The sequence below is a fragment of the Vipera berus genome, assembly GCF_964194415.1.
Source record: "Vipera berus genome assembly, contig: HAP1_SCAFFOLD_182, whole genome shotgun sequence".
Lineage (NCBI taxonomy): Eukaryota > Metazoa > Chordata > Lepidosauria > Squamata > Viperidae > Vipera > Vipera berus.
Window position 1 is genome coordinate 35,354 of NW_027673541.1, and position 21,727 is coordinate 57,080.

Sequence of the window (21,727 nt, forward strand, 5' to 3'; positions counted from 1 at the left end):
AAATTTTTTTTCACCTCCTGGGCACAAAAATCGGCATCAGGAATTATCTTCCCCGGACACCAATAAAATCTTGATTTTTAAAAGCTATGAAAACACCATTTTTAAGGATGAAATTCAACCCCGAATCTCATTCTGGTGTCCGTTTTTACATTTGAGTAAAAAAAAAAATTCACCTCCTGGGCACAAAAATCCCTGACCCCGGCATCAGGAATTTTCTTCCCCGCACACCAAAAAAATCTTGATTTTTAAATGCTATGAAAAACACCATTTTTAAGAATGAAATTCAACCCCGAATCTCATTCTAGTGTGCGTTTTTACATTTGGGTGGAAGAAAATTTCACCTCCTGGGCACAAAAATCCCTGACTCCGGCATCAGGCATTTTTTTCCCAACAAAATCTTGATTTTTAAAAATTATGAAAAACACCATTTTAAGGACAAAATTCAACCCTGAATCTCATTCGGGTGTCTGTTTTTACATTTGAGTCAAAAAAAAGTTTTCACCTCCTGGGCACAAAAATCCCTGACTCCGGCATCAGGAATTTTCTTCCCCGGACATCAAAAAATTCTTGATTTTTAAAAGCTATGAAAAACACCATTTTTAAGAATGAAATTCAACCCCGAATCTCATTCTTGTGTCCGTTTTTAGATTTGGGTGGAAAAAAAATTTCACCTCCTGAGCACAAAAGTCCCTGACCCCCGGCATCAGGAATTTTCTTCCCCGGACACCAAAAAAATCTTGATTTTTAAAAGCTATGAAAACACGATTTTTAAGGATGAAATTCAACCCCGAATCTCATTCTGGTGTCCGTTTTTAGATTTGGGGGGAAAAGAAATTCACCTCCTGGGCACAAAAATCCCTGATCCCAGCATCAGGAATTTTCTTCCCCGGACACGAAATAAATCTTGATTTTTATAAACTATGAAAAACACCATTTTTAAGGAAGAAATTCAACCCCGAATCTCATTCTGGTGTCCGTTTTTAGATTTGAGTCAGAAATTTTTTTTCACCTCCTGGGCACAAAAATCGGCATCAGGAATTTTCTTCCCCGGACACCAATAAAATCTTGATTTTTAAAAGCTATGAAAACACCATTTTTAAGGACGAAATTCAACCCCGAATCTCATTCTGGCTTCTGTTTTTAGATTTGGGTCAAAAAAACATTTTCACCTCCTGGGCACAAAAATCCCTGACCCTGGCATCAGGAATTTTCTTCCCCGGACACGAAATAAATCTTGATTTTTATAAACTATGAAAAACACCATTTTTAAGGAAGAAATTCAACCCCGAATCTCATTCTGGTGTCCGTTTTTACATTTGAGTAAAAAAAAAAATTCACCTCCTGGGCACAAAAATCCCTGACCCCGGCATCAGGAATTTTCTTCCCCGGACACCAAAAAAATCTTGATTTTTAAATGCTATGAAAAACACCATTTTGAAGAATGAAATTCAACCCCGAATCTCATTCTAGTGTGCGTTTTTACATTTGGGTGGAAAAAATTTCACCTCCTGGGCACAAAAATCCCTGACTCCGGCATCAGGCATTTTTTTCCCAACAAAATCTTGATTTTTAAAAATTATGAAAAACACCATTTTAAGGACAAAATTCAACCCTGAATCTCATTCGGGTGTCTATTTTTACATTTGAGTCAAAAAAAAAATTCACCTCCTGGGCACAAAAATCCCTGACATCAGGAATTTTCTTCCCCGGACACCAAAAAATTCTTGATTTTTAAAAGCTATGAAAAACACCATTTTTAAGAATGAAATTCAACCCCGAATCTCATTCTAGTGTGTGTTTTTACATTTGGGTGGAAAAAAATTTCACCTCCTGGGCACAAAAATCCCTGACTCCGGCATCAGGCATTTTTTCCCCAACAAAATCTTGATTTTTAAAAATTATGAAAAACACCATTTTTAAGGACGAAATTCAACCCCGAATCTCATTCTGGTGTCCATTTTTAGATTTGGGTGGAAAAAAATTCACCTCCTGGGCACAAAAATCCCTGACTCCGGCATCAGGAATTTTCTTCCCCGCACACCAAAAAAATCTTGATTTTTAAAAGCTATGAAAACACGATTTTTAAGGATGAAATTCAACCCCGAATCTCATTCTGGTGTCCGTTTTTAGATTTGGGGGGAAAAGAAATTCACCTCCTGGGCACAAAAATCCCAGACTCCGGCATCAGGAATTTTCTTCCCCGGACACCAAATAAATCTTGATTTTTATAAACTATGAAAAACACCATTTTTAAGGAAGAAATTCAACCCCGAATCTCATTCTGGTGTCCGATTTTAGATTTGAGTCAGAAATTTTTTTTCACCTCCTGGGCACAAAAATCGGCATCAGGAATTATCTTCCCCGGACACCAATAAAATCTTGATTTTTAAAAGCTATGAAAACACCATTTTTAAGGACGAAATTCAACCCCGAATCTCATTCTGGTTTCTGTTTTTAGATTTGGGTCAAAAAAACATTTTCACCTCCTGGGCACAAAAATCCCTGACCCTGGCATCAGGAATTTTCATCCCCGGACACGAAATAAATCTTGATTTTTATAAACTATGAAAAACACCATTTTTAGGGAAGAAATTCAACCCCGAATCTCATTCTGGTGTCCGTTTTTACATTTGAGTAAAAAAAAAAATTCACCTCCTGGGCACAAAAATCCCTGACCCCGGCATCAGGAATTTTCTTCCCCGGACACGAAATAAATCTTGATTTTTAAATGCTATGAAAAACACCATTTTTAAGGATGAAATTCAACCCCGAATCTCATTCTGGTATCCGTTTTTAGATTTGGGTGGAAAAAAAATTTCACCTCCTGAGCACAAAAGTCCCTGACCCCCGGCATCAGGAATTTTCTTCCCCGGACACCAAAAAAATCTTGATTATTAAAAGCTATGAAAACACGATTTTTAAGGATGAAATTCAACCCCGAATCTCATTCTGGTGTCCGTTTTTAGATTTGGGGGGAAAAGAAATTCACCTCCTGGGCACAAAAATCCCTGACTCCGGCATCAGGAATTTTCTTCCCCGCACACCAAAAAAATCTTGATTTTTAAATGCTATGAAAAACACCATTTTTAAGAATGAAATTCAACCCCGAATCTCATTCTAGTGTGCGTTTTTACATTTGGGTGGAAAAAAATTTCACCTCCTGGGCACAAAAATCCCTGACTCCGGCATCAGGCATTTTTTTCCCAACAAAATCTTGATTTTTAAAAATTATGATAAACACCATTTTAAGGACAAAATTCAACCCTGAATCTCATTCGGGTGTCCGTTTTTAGATTTGAGTAAAAAAAAACATTCACCTCCTGGGCACAAAAATCCCTGACTCCAGCATCAGGAATTTTCTTCCCCGCACACCAAAAATATCTTGAATTTAAAATCTATGAAAAACACCATTTTGAAGGACAAAATTCAACCCCGAATCTCATTCTGGTGTCTATTTATACATTTGGGTGGGGAAAAAAATTCACCTCCTGGGCACAAAAATCCCTGACTCCGGCATCAGGAATTTTCTTCCCAACAAAATCTTGATTTTTAAAAATTATGATAAACACCATTTTAAAGGACAAAATTCAACCCTGAATCTCATTCGGGTGTCCGTTTTTAGATTTGAGTAAAAAAAAACATTCACCTCCTGGGCACAAAAATCCCTGACTCCAGCATCAGGAATTTTCTTCCCCGCACACCAAAAATATCTTGAATTTAAAATCTATGAAAAACACCATTTTGAAGGACAAAATTCAACCCCGAATCTCATTCTGGTGTCTATTTATACATTTGGGTGGGGGAAAAAATTCACCTCCTGGGCACAAAAATCCCTGACTCCGGCATCAGGAATTTTCTTCCCAACAAAATCTTGATTTTTAAAAATTATGATAAACACCATTTTAAAGGACAAAATTCAACCCTGAATCTCATTCGGGTGTCCGTTTTTAGATTTGAGTAAAAAAAAACATTCACCTCCTGGGCACAAAAATCCCTGACTCCAGCATCAGGAATTTTCTTCCCCGCACACCAAAAATATCTTGAATTTAAAATCTATGAAAAACACCATTTTGAAGGACAAAATTCAACCCCGAATCTCATTCTGGTGTCCATTTATACATTTGGGTGGAAAAAAAAATTCACCTCCTGGGCACAAAAATCGCCGGGACTTAAAAACCTGGTTGTTTGAATTGTCTGGCCTGAACTGAGGGATTTTAAATTAAATTAAATTTTTGAAATTTGAAATTTGAAATATTTGAGCCTTGCCTTGCCTTGCCTTGCCTTGCCTTGCCTTGCCTTGCCTTGCCTTGCCTTGCCTTGCCTTGCCTTGCCTTGCCTTGCCTTGCCTTGCCTTGCCTTGCCTTGCCTTGCCTTGCCTTGCCTTGCCTTGCCTTGCCTTGCCTTGCCTTGCCTTGCCTTGCCTTGCCTTGCCTTGCCTTGCCTTGCCTTGCCTTGCCTTGCCTTGCCTTGCCTTGCCTTGCCTTGCCTTGCCTTGCCTTGCCTTGCCTTGCCTTGCCTTGCCTTGCCTTGCCTTGCCTTGCCTTGCCTTGCCTTGCCTTGCCTTGCCTTGCCTTGCCTTGCCTTGCCTTGCCTTGCCTTGCCTTGCCTTGCCTTGCCTTGCCTTGCCTTGCCTTGCCTTGCCTTGCCTTGCCTTGCCTTGCCTTGCCTTGCCTTGCCTTGCCTTGCCTTGCCTTGCCTTGCCTTGCCTTGCCTTGCCTTGCCTTGCCTTGCCTTGCCTTGCCTTGCCTTGCCTTGCCTTGCCTTGCCTTGCCTTGCCTTGCCTTGCCTTGCCTTGCCTTGCCTTGCCTTGCCTTGCCTTGCCTTGCCTTGCCTTGCCTTGCCTTGCCTTGCCTTGCCTTGCCTTGCCTTGCCTTGCCTTGCCTTGCCTTGCCTTGCCTTGCCTTGCCTTGCCTTGCCTTGCCTTGCCTTGCCTTGCCTTGCCTTGCCTTGCCTTGCCTTGCCTTGCCTTGCCTTGCCTTGCCTTGCCTTGCCTTGCCTTGCCTTGCCTTGCCTTGCCTTGCCTTGCCTTGCCTTGCCTTGCCTTGCCTTGCCTTGCCTTGCCTTGCCTTGCCTTGCCTTGCCTTGCCTTGCCTTGCCTTGCCTTGCCTTGCCTTGCCTTGCCTTGCCTTGCCTTGCCTTGCCTTGCCTTGCCTTGCCTTGCCTTGCCTTGCCTTGCCTTGCCTTGCCTTGCCTTGCCTTGCCTTGCCTTGCCTTGCCTTGCCTTGCCTTGCCTTGCCTTGCCTTGCCTTGCCTTGCCTTGCCTTGCCTTGCCTTGCCTTGCCTTGCCTTGCCTTGCCTTGCCTTGCCTTGCCTTGCCTTGCCTTGCCTTGCCTTGCCTTGCCTTGCCTTGCCTTGCCTTGCCTTGCCTTGCCTTGCCTTGCCTTGCCTTGCCTTGCCTTGCCTTGCCTTGCCTTGCCTTGCCTTGCCTTGCCTTGCCTTGCCTTGCCTTGCCTTGCCTTGCCTTGCCTTGCCTTGCCTTGCCTTGCCTTGCCTTGCCTTGCCTTGCCTTGCCTTGCCTTGCCTTGCCTTGCCTTGCCTTGCCTTGCCTTGCCTTGCCTTGCCTTGCCTTGCCTTGCCTTGCCTTGCCTTGCCTTGCCTTGCCTTGCCTTGCCTTGCCTTGCCTTGCCTTGCCTTGCCTTGCCTTGCCTTGCCTTGCCTTGCCTTGCCTTGCCTTGCCTTGCCTTGCCTTGCCTTGCCTTGCCTTGCCTTGCCTTGCCTTGCCTTGCCTTGCCTTGCCTTGCCTTGCCTTGCCTTGCCTTGCCTTGCCTTGCCTTGCCTTGCCTTGCCTTGCCTTGCCTTGCCTTGCCTTGCCTTGCCTTGCCTTGCCTTGCCTTGCCTTGCCTTGCCTTGCCTTGCCTTGCCTTGCCTTGCCTTGCCTTGCCTTGCCTTGCCTTGCCTTGCCTTGCCTTGCCTTGCCTTGCCTTGCCTTGCCTTGCCTTGCCTTGCCTTGCCTTGCCTTGCCTTGCCTTGCCTTGCCTTGCCTTGCCTTGCCTTGCCTTGCCTTGCCTTGCCTTGCCTTGCCTTGCCTTGCCTTGCCTTGCCTTGCCTTGCCTTGCCTTGCCTTGCCTTGCCTTGCCTTGCCTTGCCTTGCCTTGCCTTGCCTTGCCTTGCCTTGCCTTGCCTTGCCTTGCCTTGCCTTGCCTTGCCTTGCCTTGCCTTGCCTTGCCTTGCCTTGCCTTGCCTTGCCTTGCCTTGCCTTGCCTTGCCTTGCCTTGCCTTGCCTTGCCTTGCCTTGCCTTGCCTTGCCTTGCCTTGCCTTGCCTTGCCTTGCCTTGCCTTGCCTTGCCTTGCCTTGCCTTGCCTTGCCTTGCCTTGCCTTGCCTTGCCTTGCCTTGCCTTGCCTTGCCTTGCCTTGCCTTGCCTTGCCTTGCCTTGCCTTGCCTTGCCTTGCCTTGCCTTGCCTTGCCTTGCCTTGCCTTGCCTTGCCTTGCCTTGCCTTGCCTTGCCTTGCCTTGCCTTGCCTTGCCTTGCCTTGCCTTGCCTTGCCTTGCCTTGCCTTGCCTTGCCTTGCCTTGCCTTGCCTTGCCTTGCCTTGCCTTGCCTTGCCTTGCCTTGCCTTGCCTTGCCTTGCCTTGCCTTGCCTTGCCTTGCCTTGCCTTGCCTTGCCTTGCCTTGCCTTGCCTTGCCTTGCCTTGCCTTGCCTTGCCTTGCCTTGCCTTGCCTTGCCTTGCCTTGCCTTGCCTTGCCTTGCCTTGCCTTGCCTTGCCTTGCCTTGCCTTGCCTTGCCTTGCCTTGCCTTGCCTTGCCTTGCCTTGCCTTGCCTTGCCTTGCCTTGCCTTGCCTTGCCTTGCCTTGCCTTGCCTTGCCTTGCCTTGCCTTGCCTTGCCTTGCCTTGCCTTGCCTTGCCTTGCCTTGCCTTGCCTTGCCTTGCCTTGCCTTGCCTTGCCTTGCCTTGCCTTGCCTTGCCTTGCCTTGCCTTGCCTTGCCTTGCCTTGCCTTGCCTTGCCTTGCCTTGCCTTGCCTTGCCTTGCCTTGCCTTGCCTTGCCTTGCCTTGCCTTGCCTTGCCTTGCCTTGCCTTGCCTTGCCTTGCCTTGCCTTGCCTTGCCTTGCCTTGCCTTGCCTTGCCTTGCCTTGCCTTGCCTTGCCTTGCCTTGCCTTGCCTTGCCTTGCCTTGCCTTGCCTTGCCTTGCCTTGCCTTGCCTTGCCTTGCCTTGCCTTGCCTTGCCTTGCCTTGCCTTGCCTTGCCTTGCCTTGCCTTGCCTTGCCTTGCCTTGCCTTGCCTTGCCTTGCCTTGCCTTGCCTTGCCTTGCCTTGCCTTGCCTTGCCTTGCCTTGCCTTGCCTTGCCTTGCCTTGCCTTGCCTTGCCTTGCCTTGCCTTGCCTTGCCTTGCCTTGCCTTGCCTTGCCTTGCCTTGCCTTGCCTTGCCTTGCCTTGCCTTGCCTTGCCTTGCCTTGCCTTGCCTTGCCTTGCCTTGCCTTGCCTTGCCTTGCCTTGCCTTGCCTTGCCTTGCCTTGCCTTGCCTTGCCTTGCCTTGCCTTGCCTTGCCTTGCCTTGCCTTGCCTTGCCTTGCCTTGCCTTGCCTTGCCTTGCCTTGCCTTGCCTTGCCTTGCCTTGCCTTGCCTTGCCTTGCCTTGCCTTGCCTTGCCTTGCCTTGCCTTGCCTTGCCTTGCCTTGCCTTGCCTTGCCTTGCCTTGCCTTGCCTTGCCTTGCCTTGCCTTGCCTTGCCTTGCCTTGCCTTGCCTTGCCTTGCCTTGCCTTGCCTTGCCTTGCCTTGCCTTGCCTTGCCTTGCCTTGCCTTGCCTTGCCTTGCCTTGCCTTGCCTTGCCTTGCCTTGCCTTGCCTTGCCTTGCCTTGCCTTGCCTTGCCTTGCCTTGCCTTGCCTTGCCTTGCCTTGCCTTGCCTTGCCTTGCCTTGCCTTGCCTTGCCTTGCCTTGCCTTGCCTTGCCTTGCCTTGCCTTGCCTTGCCTTGCCTTGCCTTGCCTTGCCTTGCCTTGCCTTGCCTTGCCTTGCCTTGCCTTGCCTTGCCTTGCCTTGCCTTGCCTTGCCTTGCCTTGCCTTGCCTTGCCTTGCCTTGCCTTGCCTTGCCTTGCCTTGCCTTGCCTTGCCTTGCCTTGCCTTGCCTTGCCTTGCCTTGCCTTGCCTTGCCTTGCCTTGCCTTGCCTTGCCTTGCCTTGCCTTGCCTTGCCTTGCCTTGCCTTGCCTTGCCTTGCCTTGCCTTGCCTTGCCTTGCCTTGCCTTGCCTTGCCTTGCCTTGCCTTGCCTTGCCTTGCCTTGCCTTGCCTTGCCTTGCCTTGCCTTGCCTTGCCTTGCCTTGCCTTGCCTTGCCTTGCCTTGCCTTGCCTTGCCTTGCCTTGCCTTGCCTTGCCTTGCCTTGCCTTGCCTTGCCTTGCCTTGCCTTGCCTTGCCTTGCCTTGCCTTGCCTTGCCTTGCCTTGCCTTGCCTTGCCTTGCCTTGCCTTGCCTTGCCTTGCCTTGCCTTGCCTTGCCTTGCCTTGCCTTGCCTTGCCTTGCCTTGCCTTGCCTTGCCTTGCCTTGCCTTGCCTTGCCTTGCCTTGCCTTGCCTTGCCTTGCCTTGCCTTGCCTTGCCTTGCCTTGCCTTGCCTTGCCTTGCCTTGCCTTGCCTTGCCTTGCCTTGCCTTGCCTTGCCTTGCCTTGCCTTGCCTTGCCTTGCCTTGCCTTGCCTTGCCTTGCCTTGCCTTGCCTTGCCTTGCCTTGCCTTGCCTTGCCTTGCCTTGCCTTGCCTTGCCTTGCCTTGCCTTGCCTTGCCTTGCCTTGCCTTGCCTTGCCTTGCCTTGCCTTGCCTTGCCTTGCCTTGCCTTGCCTTGCCTTGCCTTGCCTTGCCTTGCCTTGCCTTGCCTTGCCTTGCCTTGCCTTGCCTTGCCTTGCCTTGCCTTGCCTTGCCTTGCCTTGCCTTGCCTTGCCTTGCCTTGCCTTGCCTTGCCTTGCCTTGCCTTGCCTTGCCTTGCCTTGCCTTGCCTTGCCTTGCCTTGCCTTGCCTTGCCTTGCCTTGCCTTGCCTTGCCTTGCCTTGCCTTGCCTTGCCTTGCCTTGCCTTGCCTTGCCTTGCCTTGCCTTGCCTTGCCTTGCCTTGCCTTGCCTTGCCTTGCCTTGCCTTGCCTTGCCTTGCCTTGCCTTGCCTTGCCTTGCCTTGCCTTGCCTTGCCTTGCCTTGCCTTGCCTTGCCTTGCCTTGCCTTGCCTTGCCTTGCCTTGCCTTGCCTTGCCTTGCCTTGCCTTGCCTTGCCTTGCCTTGCCTTGCCTTGCCTTGCCTTGCCTTGCCTTGCCTTGCCTTGCCTTGCCTTGCCTTGCCTTGCCTTGCCTTGCCTTGCCTTGCCTTGCCTTGCCTTGCCTTGCCTTGCCTTGCCTTGCCTTGCCTTGCCTTGCCTTGCCTTGCCTTGCCTTGCCTTGCCTTGCCTTGCCTTGCCTTGCCTTGCCTTGCCTTGCCTTGCCTTGCCTTGCCTTGCCTTGCCTTGCCTTGCCTTGCCTTGCCTTGCCTTGCCTTGCCTTGCCTTGCCTTGCCTTGCCTTGCCTTGCCTTGCCTTGCCTTGCCTTGCCTTGCCTTGCCTTGCCTTGCCTTGCCTTGCCTTGCCTTGCCTTGCCTTGCCTTGCCTTGCCTTGCCTTGCCTTGCCTTGCCTTGCCTTGCCTTGCCTTGCCTTGCCTTGCCTTGCCTTGCCTTGCCTTGCCTTGCCTTGCCTTGCCTTGCCTTGCCTTGCCTTGCCTTGCCTTGCCTTGCCTTGCCTTGCCTTGCCTTGCCTTGCCTTGCCTTGCCTTGCCTTGCCTTGCCTTGCCTTGCCTTGCCTTGCCTTGCCTTGCCTTGCCTTGCCTTGCCTTGCCTTGCCTTGCCTTGCCTTGCCTTGCCTTGCCTTGCCTTGCCTTGCCTTGCCTTGCCTTGCCTTGCCTTGCCTTGCCTTGCCTTGCCTTGCCTTGCCTTGCCTTGCCTTGCCTTGCCTTGCCTTGCCTTGCCTTGCCTTGCCTTGCCTTGCCTTGCCTTGCCTTGCCTTGCCTTGCCTTGCCTTGCCTTGCCTTGCCTTGCCTTGCCTTGCCTTGCCTTGCCTTGCCTTGCCTTGCCTTGCCTTGCCTTGCCTTGCCTTGCCTTGCCTTGCCTTGCCTTGCCTTGCCTTGCCTTGCCTTGCCTTGCCTTGCCTTGCCTTGCCTTGCCTTGCCTTGCCTTGCCTTGCCTTGCCTTGCCTTGCCTTGCCTTGCCTTGCCTTGCCTTGCCTTGCCTTGCCTTGCCTTGCCTTGCCTTGCCTTGCCTTGCCTTGCCTTGCCTTGCCTTGCCTTGCCTTGCCTTGCCTTGCCTTGCCTTGCCTTGCCTTGCCTTGCCTTGCCTTGCCTTGCCTTGCCTTGCCTTGCCTTGCCTTGCCTTGCCTTGCCTTGCCTTGCCTTGCCTTGCCTTGCCTTGCCTTGCCTTGCCTTGCCTTGCCTTGCCTTGCCTTGCCTTGCCTTGCCTTGCCTTGCCTTGCCTTGCCTTGCCTTGCCTTGCCTTGCCTTGCCTTGCCTTGCCTTGCCTTGCCTTGCCTTGCCTTGCCTTGCCTTGCCTTGCCTTGCCTTGCCTTGCCTTGCCTTGCCTTGCCTTGCCTTGCCTTGCCTTGCCTTGCCTTGCCTTGCCTTGCCTTGCCTTGCCTTGCCTTGCCTTGCCTTGCCTTGCCTTGCCTTGCCTTGCCTTGCCTTGCCTTGCCTTGCCTTGCCTTGCCTTGCCTTGCCTTGCCTTGCCTTGCCTTGCCTTGCCTTGCCTTGCCTTGCCTTGCCTTGCCTTGCCTTGCCTTGCCTTGCCTTGCCTTGCCTTGCCTTGCCTTGCCTTGCCTTGCCTTGCCTTGCCTTGCCTTGCCTTGCCTTGCCTTGCCTTGCCTTGCCTTGCCTTGCCTTGCCTTGCCTTGCCTTGCCTTGCCTTGCCTTGCCTTGCCTTGCCTTGCCTTGCCTTGCCTTGCCTTGCCTTGCCTTGCCTTGCCTTGCCTTGCCTTGCCTTGCCTTGCCTTGCCTTGCCTTGCCTTGCCTTGCCTTGCCTTGCCTTGCCTTGCCTTGCCTTGCCTTGCCTTGCCTTGCCTTGCCTTGCCTTGCCTTGCCTTGCCTTGCCTTGCCTTGCCTTGCCTTGCCTTGCCTTGCCTTGCCTTGCCTTGCCTTGCCTTGCCTTGCCTTGCCTTGCCTTGCCTTGCCTTGCCTTGCCTTGCCTTGCCTTGCCTTGCCTTGCCTTGCCTTGCCTTGCCTTGCCTTGCCTTGCCTTGCCTTGCCTTGCCTTGCCTTGCCTTGCCTTGCCTTGCCTTGCCTTGCCTTGCCTTGCCTTGCCTTGCCTTGCCTTGCCTTGCCTTGCCTTGCCTTGCCTTGCCTTGCCTTGCCTTGCCTTGCCTTGCCTTGCCTTGCCTTGCCTTGCCTTGCCTTGCCTTGCCTTGCCTTGCCTTGCCTTGCCTTGCCTTGCCTTGCCTTGCCTTGCCTTGCCTTGCCTTGCCTTGCCTTGCCTTGCCTTGCCTTGCCTTGCCTTGCCTTGCCTTGCCTTGCCTTGCCTTGCCTTGCCTTGCCTTGCCTTGCCTTGCCTTGCCTTGCCTTGCCTTGCCTTGCCTTGCCTTGCCTTGCCTTGCCTTGCCTTGCCTTGCCTTGCCTTGCCTTGCCTTGCCTTGCCTTGCCTTGCCTTGCCTTGCCTTGCCTTGCCTTGCCTTGCCTTGCCTTGCCTTGCCTTGCCTTGCCTTGCCTTGCCTTGCCTTGCCTTGCCTTGCCTTGCCTTGCCTTGCCTTGCCTTGCCTTGCCTTGCCTTGCCTTGCCTTGCCTTGCCTTGCCTTGCCTTGCCTTGCCTTGCCTTGCCTTGCCTTGCCTTGCCTTGCCTTGCCTTGCCTTGCCTTGCCTTGCCTTGCCTTGCCTTGCCTTGCCTTGCCTTGCCTTGCCTTGCCTTGCCTTGCCTTGCCTTGCCTTGCCTTGCCTTGCCTTGCCTTGCCTTGCCTTGCCTTGCCTTGCCTTGCCTTGCCTTGCCTTGCCTTGCCTTGCCTTGCCTTGCCTTGCCTTGCCTTGCCTTGCCTTGCCTTGCCTTGCCTTGCCTTGCCTTGCCTTGCCTTGCCTTGCCTTGCCTTGCCTTGCCTTGCCTTGCCTTGCCTTGCCTTGCCTTGCCTTGCCTTGCCTTGCCTTGCCTTGCCTTGCCTTGCCTTGCCTTGCCTTGCCTTGCCTTGCCTTGCCTTGCCTTGCCTTGCCTTGCCTTGCCTTGCCTTGCCTTGCCTTGCCTTGCCTTGCCTTGCCTTGCCTTGCCTTGCCTTGCCTTGCCTTGCCTTGCCTTGCCTTGCCTTGCCTTGCCTTGCCTTGCCTTGCCTTGCCTTGCCTTGCCTTGCCTTGCCTTGCCTTGCCTTGCCTTGCCTTGCCTTGCCTTGCCTTGCCTTGCCTTGCCTTGCCTTGCCTTGCCTTGCCTTGCCTTGCCTTGCCTTGCCTTGCCTTGCCTTGCCTTGCCTTGCCTTGCCTTGCCTTGCCTTGCCTTGCCTTGCCTTGCCTTGCCTTGCCTTGCCTTGCCTTGCCTTGCCTTGCCTTGCCTTGCCTTGCCTTGCCTTGCCTTGCCTTGCCTTGCCTTGCCTTGCCTTGCCTTGCCTTGCCTTGCCTTGCCTTGCCTTGCCTTGCCTTGCCTTGCCTTGCCTTGCCTTGCCTTGCCTTGCCTTGCCTTGCCTTGCCTTGCCTTGCCTTGCCTTGCCTTGCCTTGCCTTGCCTTGCCTTGCCTTGCCTTGCCTTGCCTTGCCTTGCCTTGCCTTGCCTTGCCTTGCCTTGCCTTGCCTTGCCTTGCCTTGCCTTGCCTTGCCTTGCCTTGCCTTGCCTTGCCTTGCCTTGCCTTGCCTTGCCTTGCCTTGCCTTGCCTTGCCTTGCCTTGCCTTGCCTTGCCTTGCCTTGCCTTGCCTTGCCTTGCCTTGCCTTGCCTTGCCTTGCCTTGCCTTGCCTTGCCTTGCCTTGCCTTGCCTTGCCTTGCCTTGCCTTGCCTTGCCTTGCCTTGCCTTGCCTTGCCTTGCCTTGCCTTGCCTTGCCTTGCCTTGCCTTGCCTTGCCTTGCCTTGCCTTGCCTTGCCTTGCCTTGCCTTGCCTTGCCTTGCCTTGCCTTGCCTTGCCTTGCCTTGCCTTGCCTTGCCTTGCCTTGCCTTGCCTTGCCTTGCCTTGCCTTGCCTTGCCTTGCCTTGCCTTGCCTTGCCTTGCCTTGCCTTGCCTTGCCTTGCCTTGCCTTGCCTTGCCTTGCCTTGCCTTGCCTTGCCTTGCCTTGCCTTGCCTTGCCTTGCCTTGCCTTGCCTTGCCTTGCCTTGCCTTGCCTTGCCTTGCCTTGCCTTGCCTTGCCTTGCCTTGCCTTGCCTTGCCTTGCCTTGCCTTGCCTTGCCTTGCCTTGCCTTGCCTTGCCTTGCCTTGCCTTGCCTTGCCTTGCCTTGCCTTGCCTTGCCTTGCCTTGCCTTGCCTTGCCTTGCCTTGCCTTGCCTTGCCTTGCCTTGCCTTGCCTTGCCTTGCCTTGCCTTGCCTTGCCTTGCCTTGCCTTGCCTTGCCTTGCCTTGCCTTGCCTTGCCTTGCCTTGCCTTGCCTTGCCTTGCCTTGCCTTGCCTTGCCTTGCCTTGCCTTGCCTTGCCTTGCCTTGCCTTGCCTTGCCTTGCCTTGCCTTGCCTTGCCTTGCCTTGCCTTGCCTTGCCTTGCCTTGCCTTGCCTTGCCTTGCCTTGCCTTGCCTTGCCTTGCCTTGCCTTGCCTTGCCTTGCCTTGCCTTGCCTTGCCTTGCCTTGCCTTGCCTTGCCTTGCCTTGCCTTGCCTTGCCTTGCCTTGCCTTGCCTTGCCTTGCCTTGCCTTGCCTTGCCTTGCCTTGCCTTGCCTTGCCTTGCCTTGCCTTGCCTTGCCTTGCCTTGCCTTGCCTTGCCTTGCCTTGCCTTGCCTTGCCTTGCCTTGCCTTGCCTTGCCTTGCCTTGCCTTGCCTTGCCTTGCCTTGCCTTGCCTTGCCTTGCCTTGCCTTGCCTTGCCTTGCCTTGCCTTGCCTTGCCTTGCCTTGCCTTGCCTTGCCTTGCCTTGCCTTGCCTTGCCTTGCCTTGCCTTGCCTTGCCTTGCCTTGCCTTGCCTTGCCTTGCCTTGCCTTGCCTTGCCTTGCCTTGCCTTGCCTTGCCTTGCCTTGCCTTGCCTTGCCTTGCCTTGCCTTGCCTTGCCTTGCCTTGCCTTGCCTTGCCTTGCCTTGCCTTGCCTTGCCTTGCCTTGCCTTGCCTTGCCTTGCCTTGCCTTGCCTTGCCTTGCCTTGCCTTGCCTTGCCTTGCCTTGCCTTGCCTTGCCTTGCCTTGCCTTGCCTTGCCTTGCCTTGCCTTGCCTTGCCTTGCCTTGCCTTGCCTTGCCTTGCCTTGCCTTGCCTTGCCTTGCCTTGCCTTGCCTTGCCTTGCCTTGCCTTGCCTTGCCTTGCCTTGCCTTGCCTTGCCTTGCCTTGCCTTGCCTTGCCTTGCCTTGCCTTGCCTTGCCTTGCCTTGCCTTGCCTTGCCTTGCCTTGCCTTGCCTTGCCTTGCCTTGCCTTGCCTTGCCTTGCCTTGCCTTGCCTTGCCTTGCCTTGCCTTGCCTTGCCTTGCCTTGCCTTGCCTTGCCTTGCCTTGCCTTGCCTTGCCTTGCCTTGCCTTGCCTTGCCTTGCCTTGCCTTGCCTTGCCTTGCCTTGCCTTGCCTTGCCTTGCCTTGCCTTGCCTTGCCTTGCCTTGCCTTGCCTTGCCTTGCCTTGCCTTGCCTTGCCTTGCCTTGCCTTGCCTTGCCTTGCCTTGCCTTGCCTTGCCTTGCCTTGCCTTGCCTTGCCTTGCCTTGCCTTGCCTTGCCTTGCCTTGCCTTGCCTTGCCTTGCCTTGCCTTGCCTTGCCTTGCCTTGCCTTGCCTTGCCTTGCCTTGCCTTGCCTTGCCTTGCCTTGCCTTGCCTTGCCTTGCCTTGCCTTGCCTTGCCTTGCCTTGCCTTGCCTTGCCTTGCCTTGCCTTGCCTTGCCTTGCCTTGCCTTGCCTTGCCTTGCCTTGCCTTGCCTTGCCTTGCCTTGCCTTGCCTTGCCTTGCCTTGCCTTGCCTTGCCTTGCCTTGCCTTGCCTTGCCTTGCCTTGCCTTGCCTTGCCTTGCCTTGCCTTGCCTTGCCTTGCCTTGCCTTGCCTTGCCTTGCCTTGCCTTGCCTTGCCTTGCCTTGCCTTGCCTTGCCTTGCCTTGCCTTGCCTTGCCTTGCCTTGCCTTGCCTTGCCTTGCCTTGCCTTGCCTTGCCTTGCCTTGCCTTGCCTTGCCTTGCCTTGCCTTGCCTTGCCTTGCCTTGCCTTGCCTTGCCTTGCCTTGCCTTGCCTTGCCTTGCCTTGCCTTGCCTTGCCTTGCCTTGCCTTGCCTTGCCTTGCCTTGCCTTGCCTTGCCTTGCCTTGCCTTGCCTTGCCTTGCCTTGCCTTGCCTTGCCTTGCCTTGCCTTGCCTTGCCTTGCCTTGCCTTGCCTTGCCTTGCCTTGCCTTGCCTTGCCTTGCCTTGCCTTGCCTTGCCTTGCCTTGCCTTGCCTTGCCTTGCCTTGCCTTGCCTTGCCTTGCCTTGCCTTGCCTTGCCTTGCCTTGCCTTGCCTTGCCTTGCCTTGCCTTGCCTTGCCTTGCCTTGCCTTGCCTTGCCTTGCCTTGCCTTGCCTTGCCTTGCCTTGCCTTGCCTTGCCTTGCCTTGCCTTGCCTTGCCTTGCCTTGCCTTGCCTTGCCTTGCCTTGCCTTGCCTTGCCTTGCCTTGCCTTGCCTTGCCTTGCCTTGCCTTGCCTTGCCTTGCCTTGCCTTGCCTTGCCTTGCCTTGCCTTGCCTTGCCTTGCCTTGCCTTGCCTTGCCTTGCCTTGCCTTGCCTTGCCTTGCCTTGCCTTGCCTTGCCTTGCCTTGCCTTGCCTTGCCTTGCCTTGCCTTGCCTTGCCTTGCCTTGCCTTGCCTTGCCTTGCCTTGCCTTGCCTTGCCTTGCCTTGCCTTGCCTTGCCTTGCCTTGCCTTGCCTTGCCTTGCCTTGCCTTGCCTTGCCTTGCCTTGCCTTGCCTTGCCTTGCCTTGCCTTGCCTTGCCTTGCCTTGCCTTGCCTTGCCTTGCCTTGCCTTGCCTTGCCTTGCCTTGCCTTGCCTTGCCTTGCCTTGCCTTGCCTTGCCTTGCCTTGCCTTGCCTTGCCTTGCCTTGCCTTGCCTTGCCTTGCCTTGCCTTGCCTTGCCTTGCCTTGCCTTGCCTTGCCTTGCCTTGCCTTGCCTTGCCTTGCCTTGCCTTGCCTTGCCTTGCCTTGCCTTGCCTTGCCTTGCCTTGCCTTGCCTTGCCTTGCCTTGCCTTGCCTTGCCTTGCCTTGCCTTGCCTTGCCTTGCCTTGCCTTGCCTTGCCTTGCCTTGCCTTGCCTTGCCTTGCCTTGCCTTGCCTTGCCTTGCCTTGCCTTGCCTTGCCTTGCCTTGCCTTGCCTTGCCTTGCCTTGCCTTGCCTTGCCTTGCCTTGCCTTGCCTTGCCTTGCCTTGCCTTGCCTTGCCTTGCCTTGCCTTGCCTTGCCTTGCCTTGCCTTGCCTTGCCTTGCCTTGCCTTGCCTTGCCTTGCCTTGCCTTGCCTTGCCTTGCCTTGCCTTGCCTTGCCTTGCCTTGCCTTGCCTTGCCTTGCCTTGCCTTGCCTTGCCTTGCCTTGCCTTGCCTTGCCTTGCCTTGCCTTGCCTTGCCTTGCCTTGCCTTGCCTTGCCTTGCCTTGCCTTGCCTTGCCTTGTGCCTTGCCTTGCCTTGCCTTGCCTTGCCTTGCCTTGCCTTGCCTTGCCTTGCCTTGCCTTGCCTTGCCTTGCCTTGCCTTGCCTTGCCTTGCCTTGCCTTGCCTTGCCTTGCCTTGCCTTGCCTTGCCTTGCCTTGCCTTGCCTTGCCTTGCCTTGCCTTGCCTTGCCTTGCCTTGCCTTGCCTTGCCTTGCCTTGCCTTGCCTTGCCTTGCCTTGCCTTGCCTTGCCTTGCCTTGCCTTGCCTTGCCTTGCCTTGCCTTGCCTTGCCTTGCCTTGCCTTGCCTTGCCTTGCCTTGCCTTGCCTTGCCTTGCCTTGCCTTGCCTTGCCTTGCCTTGCCTTGCCTTGCCTTGCCTTGCCTTGCCTTGCCTTGCCTTGCCTTGCCTTGCCTTGCCTTGCCTTGCCTTGCCTTGCCTTGCCTTGCCTTGCCTTGCCTTGCCTTGCCTTGCCTTGCCTTGCCTTGCCTTGCCTTGCCTTGCCTTGCCTTGCCTTGCCTTGCCTTGCCTTGCCTTGCCTTGCCTTGCCTTGCCTTGCCTTGCCTTGCCTTGCCTTGCCTTGCCTTGCCTTGCCTTGCCTTGCCTTGCCTTGCCTTGCCTTGCCTTGCCTTGCCTTGCCTTGCCTTGCCTTGCCTTGCCTTGCCTTGCCTTGCCTTGCCTTGCCTTGCCTTGCCTTGCCTTGCCTTGCCTTGCCTTGCCTTGCCTTGCCTTGCCTTGCCTTGCCTTGCCTTGCCTTGCCTTGCCTTGCCTTGCCTTGCCTTGCCTTGCCTTGCCTTGCCTTGCCTTGCCTTGCCTTGCCTTGCCTTGCCTTGCCTTGCCTTGCCTTGCCTTGCCTTGCCTTGCCTTGCCTTGCCTTGCCTTGCCTTGCCTTGCCTTGCCTTGCCTTGCCTTGCCTTGCCTTGCCTTGCCTTGCCTTGCCTTGCCTTGCCTTGCCTTGCCTTGCCTTGCCTTGCCTTGCCTTGCCTTGCCTTGCCTTGCCTTGCCTTGCCTTGCCTTGCCTTGCCTTGCCTTGCCTTGCCTTGCCTTGCCTTGCCTTGCCTTGCCTTGCCTTGCCTTGCCTTGCCTTGCCTTGCCTTGCCTTGCCTTGCCTTGCCTTGCCTTGCCTTGCCTTGCCTTGCCTTGCCTTGCCTTGCCTTGCCTTGCCTTGCCTTGCCTTGCCTTGCCTTGCCTTGCCTTGCCTTGCCTTGCCTTGCCTTGCCTTGCCTTGCCTTGCCTTGCCTTGCCTTGCCTTGCCTTGCCTTGCCTTGCCTTGCCTTGCCTTGCCTTGCCTTGCCTTGCCTTGCCTTGCCTTGCCTTGCCTTGCCTTGCCTTGCCTTGCCTTGCCTTGCCTTGCCTTGCCTTGCCTTGCCTTGCCTTGCCTTGCCTTGCCTTGCCTTGCCTTGCCTTGCCTTGCCTTGCCTTGCCTTGCCTTGCCTTGCCTTGCCTTGCCTTGCCTTGCCTTGCCTTGCCTTGCCTTGCCTTGCCTTGCCTTGCCTTGCCTTGCCTTGCCTTGCCTTGCCTTGCCTTGCCTTGCCTTGCCTTGCCTTGCCTTGCCTTGCCTTGCCTTGCCTTGCCTTGCCTTGCCTTGCCTTGCCTTGCCTTGCCTTGCCTTGCCTTGCCTTGCCTTGCCTTGCCTTGCCTTGCCTTGCCTTGCCTTGCCTTGCCTTGCCTTGCCTTGCCTTGCCTTGCCTTGCCTTGCCTTGCCTTGCCTTGCCTTGCCTTGCCTTGCCTTGCCTTGCCTTGCCTTGCCTTGCCTTGCCTTGCCTTGCCTTGCCTTGCCTTGCCTTGCCTTGCCTTGCCTTGCCTTGCCTTGCCTTGCCTTGCCTTGCCTTGCCTTGCCTTGCCTTGCCTTGCCTTGCCTTGCCTTGCCTTGCCTTGCCTTGCCTTGCCTTGCCTTGCCTTGCCTTGCCTTGCCTTGCCTTGCCTTGCCTTGCCTTGCCTTGCCTTGCCTTGCCTTGCCTTGCCTTGCCTTGCCTTGCCTTGCCTTGCCTTGCCTTGCCTTGCCTTGCCTTGCCTTGCCTTGCCTTGCCTTGCCTTGCCTTGCCTTGCCTTGCCTTGCCTTGCCTTGCCTTGCCTTGCCTTGCCTTGCCTTGCCTTGCCTTGCCTTGCCTTGCCTTGCCTTGCCTTGCCTTGCCTTGCCTTGCCTTGCCTTGCCTTGCCTTGCCTTGCCTTGCCTTGCCTTGCCTTGCCTTGCCTTGCCTTGCCTTGCCTTGCCTTGCCTTGCCTTGCCTTGCCTTGCCTTGCCTTGCCTTGCCTTGCCTTGCCTTGCCTTGCCTTGCCTTGCCTTGCCTTGCCTTGCCTTGCCTTGCCTTGCCTTGCCTTGCCTTGCCTTGCCTTGCCTTGCCTTGCCTTGCCTTGCCTTGCCTTGCCTTGCCTTGCCTTGCCTTGCCTTGCCTTGCCTTGCCTTGCCTTGCCTTGCCTTGCCTTGCCTTGCCTTGCCTTGCCTTGCCTTGCCTTGCCTTGCCTTGCCTTGCCTTGCCTTGCCTTGCCTTGCCTTGCCTTGCCTTGCCTTGCCTTGCCTTGCCTTGCCTTGCCTTGCCTTGCCTTGCCTTGCCTTGCCTTGCCTTGCCTTGCCTTGCCTTGCCTTGCCTTGCCTTGCCTTGCCTTGCCTTGCCTTGCCTTGCCTTGCCTTGCCTTGCCTTGCCTTGCCTTGCCTTGCCTTGCCTTGCCTTGCCTTGCCTTGCCTTGCCTTGCCTTGCCTTGCCTTGCCTTGCCTTGCCTTGCCTTGCCTTGCCTTGCCTTGCCTTGCCTTGCCTTGCCTTGCCTTGCCTTGCCTTGCCTTGCCTTGCCTTGCCTTGCCTTGCCTTGCCTTGCCTTGCCTTGCCTTGCCTTGCCTTGCCTTGCCTTGCCTTGCCTTGCCTTGCCTTGCCTTGCCTTGCCTTGCCTTGCCTTGCCTTGCCTTGCCTTGCCTTGCCTTGCCTTGCCTTGCCTTGCCTTGCCTTGCCTTGCCTTGCCTTGCCTTGCCTTGCCTTGCCTTGCCTTGCCTTGCCTTGCCTTGCCTTGCCTTGCCTTGCCTTGCCTTGCCTTGCCTTGCCTTGCCTTGCCTTGCCTTGCCTTGCCTTGCCTTGCCTTGCCTTGCCTTGCCTTGCCTTGCCTTGCCTTGCCTTGCCTTGCCTTGCCTTGCCTTGCCTTGCCTTGCCTTGCCTTGCCTTGCCTTGCCTTGCCTTGCCTTGCCTTGCCTTGCCTTGCCTTGCCTTGCCTTGCCTTGCCTTGCCTTGCCTTGCCTTGCCTTGCCTTGCCTTGCCTTGCCTTGCCTTGCCTTGCCTTGCCTTGCCTTGCCTTGCCTTGCCTTGCCTTGCCTTGCCTTGCCTTGCCTTGCCTTGCCTTGCCTTGCCTTGCCTTGCCTTGCCTTGCCTTGCCTTGCCTTGCCTTGCCTTGCCTTGCCTTGCCTTGCCTTGCCTTGCCTTGCCTTGCCTTGCCTTGCCTTGCCTTGCCTTGCCTTGCCTTGCCTTGCCTTGCCTTGCCTTGCCTTGCCTTGCCTTGCCTTGCCTTGCCTTGCCTTGCCTTGCCTTGCCTTGCCTTGCCTTGCCTTGCCTTGCCTTGCCTTGCCTTGCCTTGCCTTGCCTTGCCTTGCCTTGCCTTGCCTTGCCTTGCCTTGCCTTGCCTTGCCTTGCCTTGCCTTGCCTTGCCTTGCCTTGCCTTGCCTTGCCTTGCCTTGCCTTGCCTTGCCTTGCCTTGCCTTGCCTTGCCTTGCCTTGCCTTGCCTTGCCTTGCCTTGCCTTGCCTTGCCTTGCCTTGCCTTGCCTTGCCTTGCCTTGCCTTGCCTTGCCTTGCCTTGCCTTGCCTTGCCTTGCCTTGCCTTGCCTTGCCTTGCCTTGCCTTGCCTTGCCTTGCCTTGCCTTGCCTTGCCTTGCCTTGCCTTGCCTTGCCTTGCCTTGCCTTGCCTTGCCTTGCCTTGCCTTGCCTTGCCTTGCCTTGCCTTGCCTTGCCTTGCCTTGCCTTGCCTTGCCTTGCCTTGCCTTGCCTTGCCTTGCCTTGCCTTGCCTTGCCTTGCCTTGCCTTGCCTTGCCTTGCCTTGCCTTGCCTTGCCTTGCCTTGCCTTGCCTTGCCTTGCCTTGCCTTGCCTTGCCTTGCCTTGCCTTGCCTTGCCTTGCCTTGCCTTGCCTTGCCTTGCCTTGCCTTGCCTTGCCTTGCCTTGCCTTGCCTTGCCTTGCCTTGCCTTGCCTTGCCTTGCCTTGCCTTGCCTTGCCTTGCCTTGCCTTGCCTTGCCTTGCCTTGCCTTGCCTTGCCTTGCCTTGCCTTGCCTTGCCTTGCCTTGCCTTGCCTTGCCTTGCCTTGCCTTGCCTTGCCTTGCCTTGCCTTGCCTTGCCTTGCCTTGCCTTGCCTTGCCTTGCCTTGCCTTGCCTTGCCTTGCCTTGCCTTGCCTTGCCTTGCCTTGCCTTGCCTTGCCTTGCCTTGCCTTGCCTTGCCTTGCCTTGCCTTGCCTTGCCTTGCCTTGCCTTGCCTTGCCTTGCCTTGCCTTGCCTTGCCTTGCCTTGCCTTGCCTTGCCTTGCCTTGCCTTGCCTTGCCTTGCCTTGCCTTGCCTTGCCTTGCCTTGCCTTGCCTTGCCTTGCCTTGCCTTGCCTTGCCTTGCCTTGCCTTGCCTTGCCTTGCCTTGCCTTGCCTTGCCTTGCCTTGCCTTGCCTTGCCTTGCCTTGCCTTGCCTTGCCTTGCCTTGCCTTGCCTTGCCTTGCCTTGCCTTGCCTTGCCTTGCCTTGCCTTGCCTTGCCTTGCCTTGCCTTGCCTTGCCTTGCCTTGCCTTGCCTTGCCTTGCCTTGCCTTGCCTTGCCTTGCCTTGCCTTGCCTTGCCTTGCCTTGCCTTGCCTTGCCTTGCCTTGCCTTGCCTTGCCTTGCCTTGCCTTGCCTTGCCTTGCCTTGCCTTGCCTTGCCTTGCCTTGCCTTGCCTTGCCTTGCCTTGCCTTGCCTTGCCTTGCCTTGCCTTGCCTTGCCTTGCCTTGCCTTGCCTTGCCTTGCCTTGCCTTGCCTTGCCTTGCCTTGCCTTGCCTTGCCTTGCCTTGCCTTGCCTTGCCTTGCCTTGCCTTGCCTTGCCTTGCCTTGCCTTGCCTTGCCTTGCCTTGCCTTGCCTTGCCTTGCCTTGCCTTGCCTTGCCTTGCCTTGCCTTGCCTTGCCTTGCCTTGCCTTGCCTTGCCTTGCCTTGCCTTGCCTTGCCTTGCCTTGCCTTGCCTTG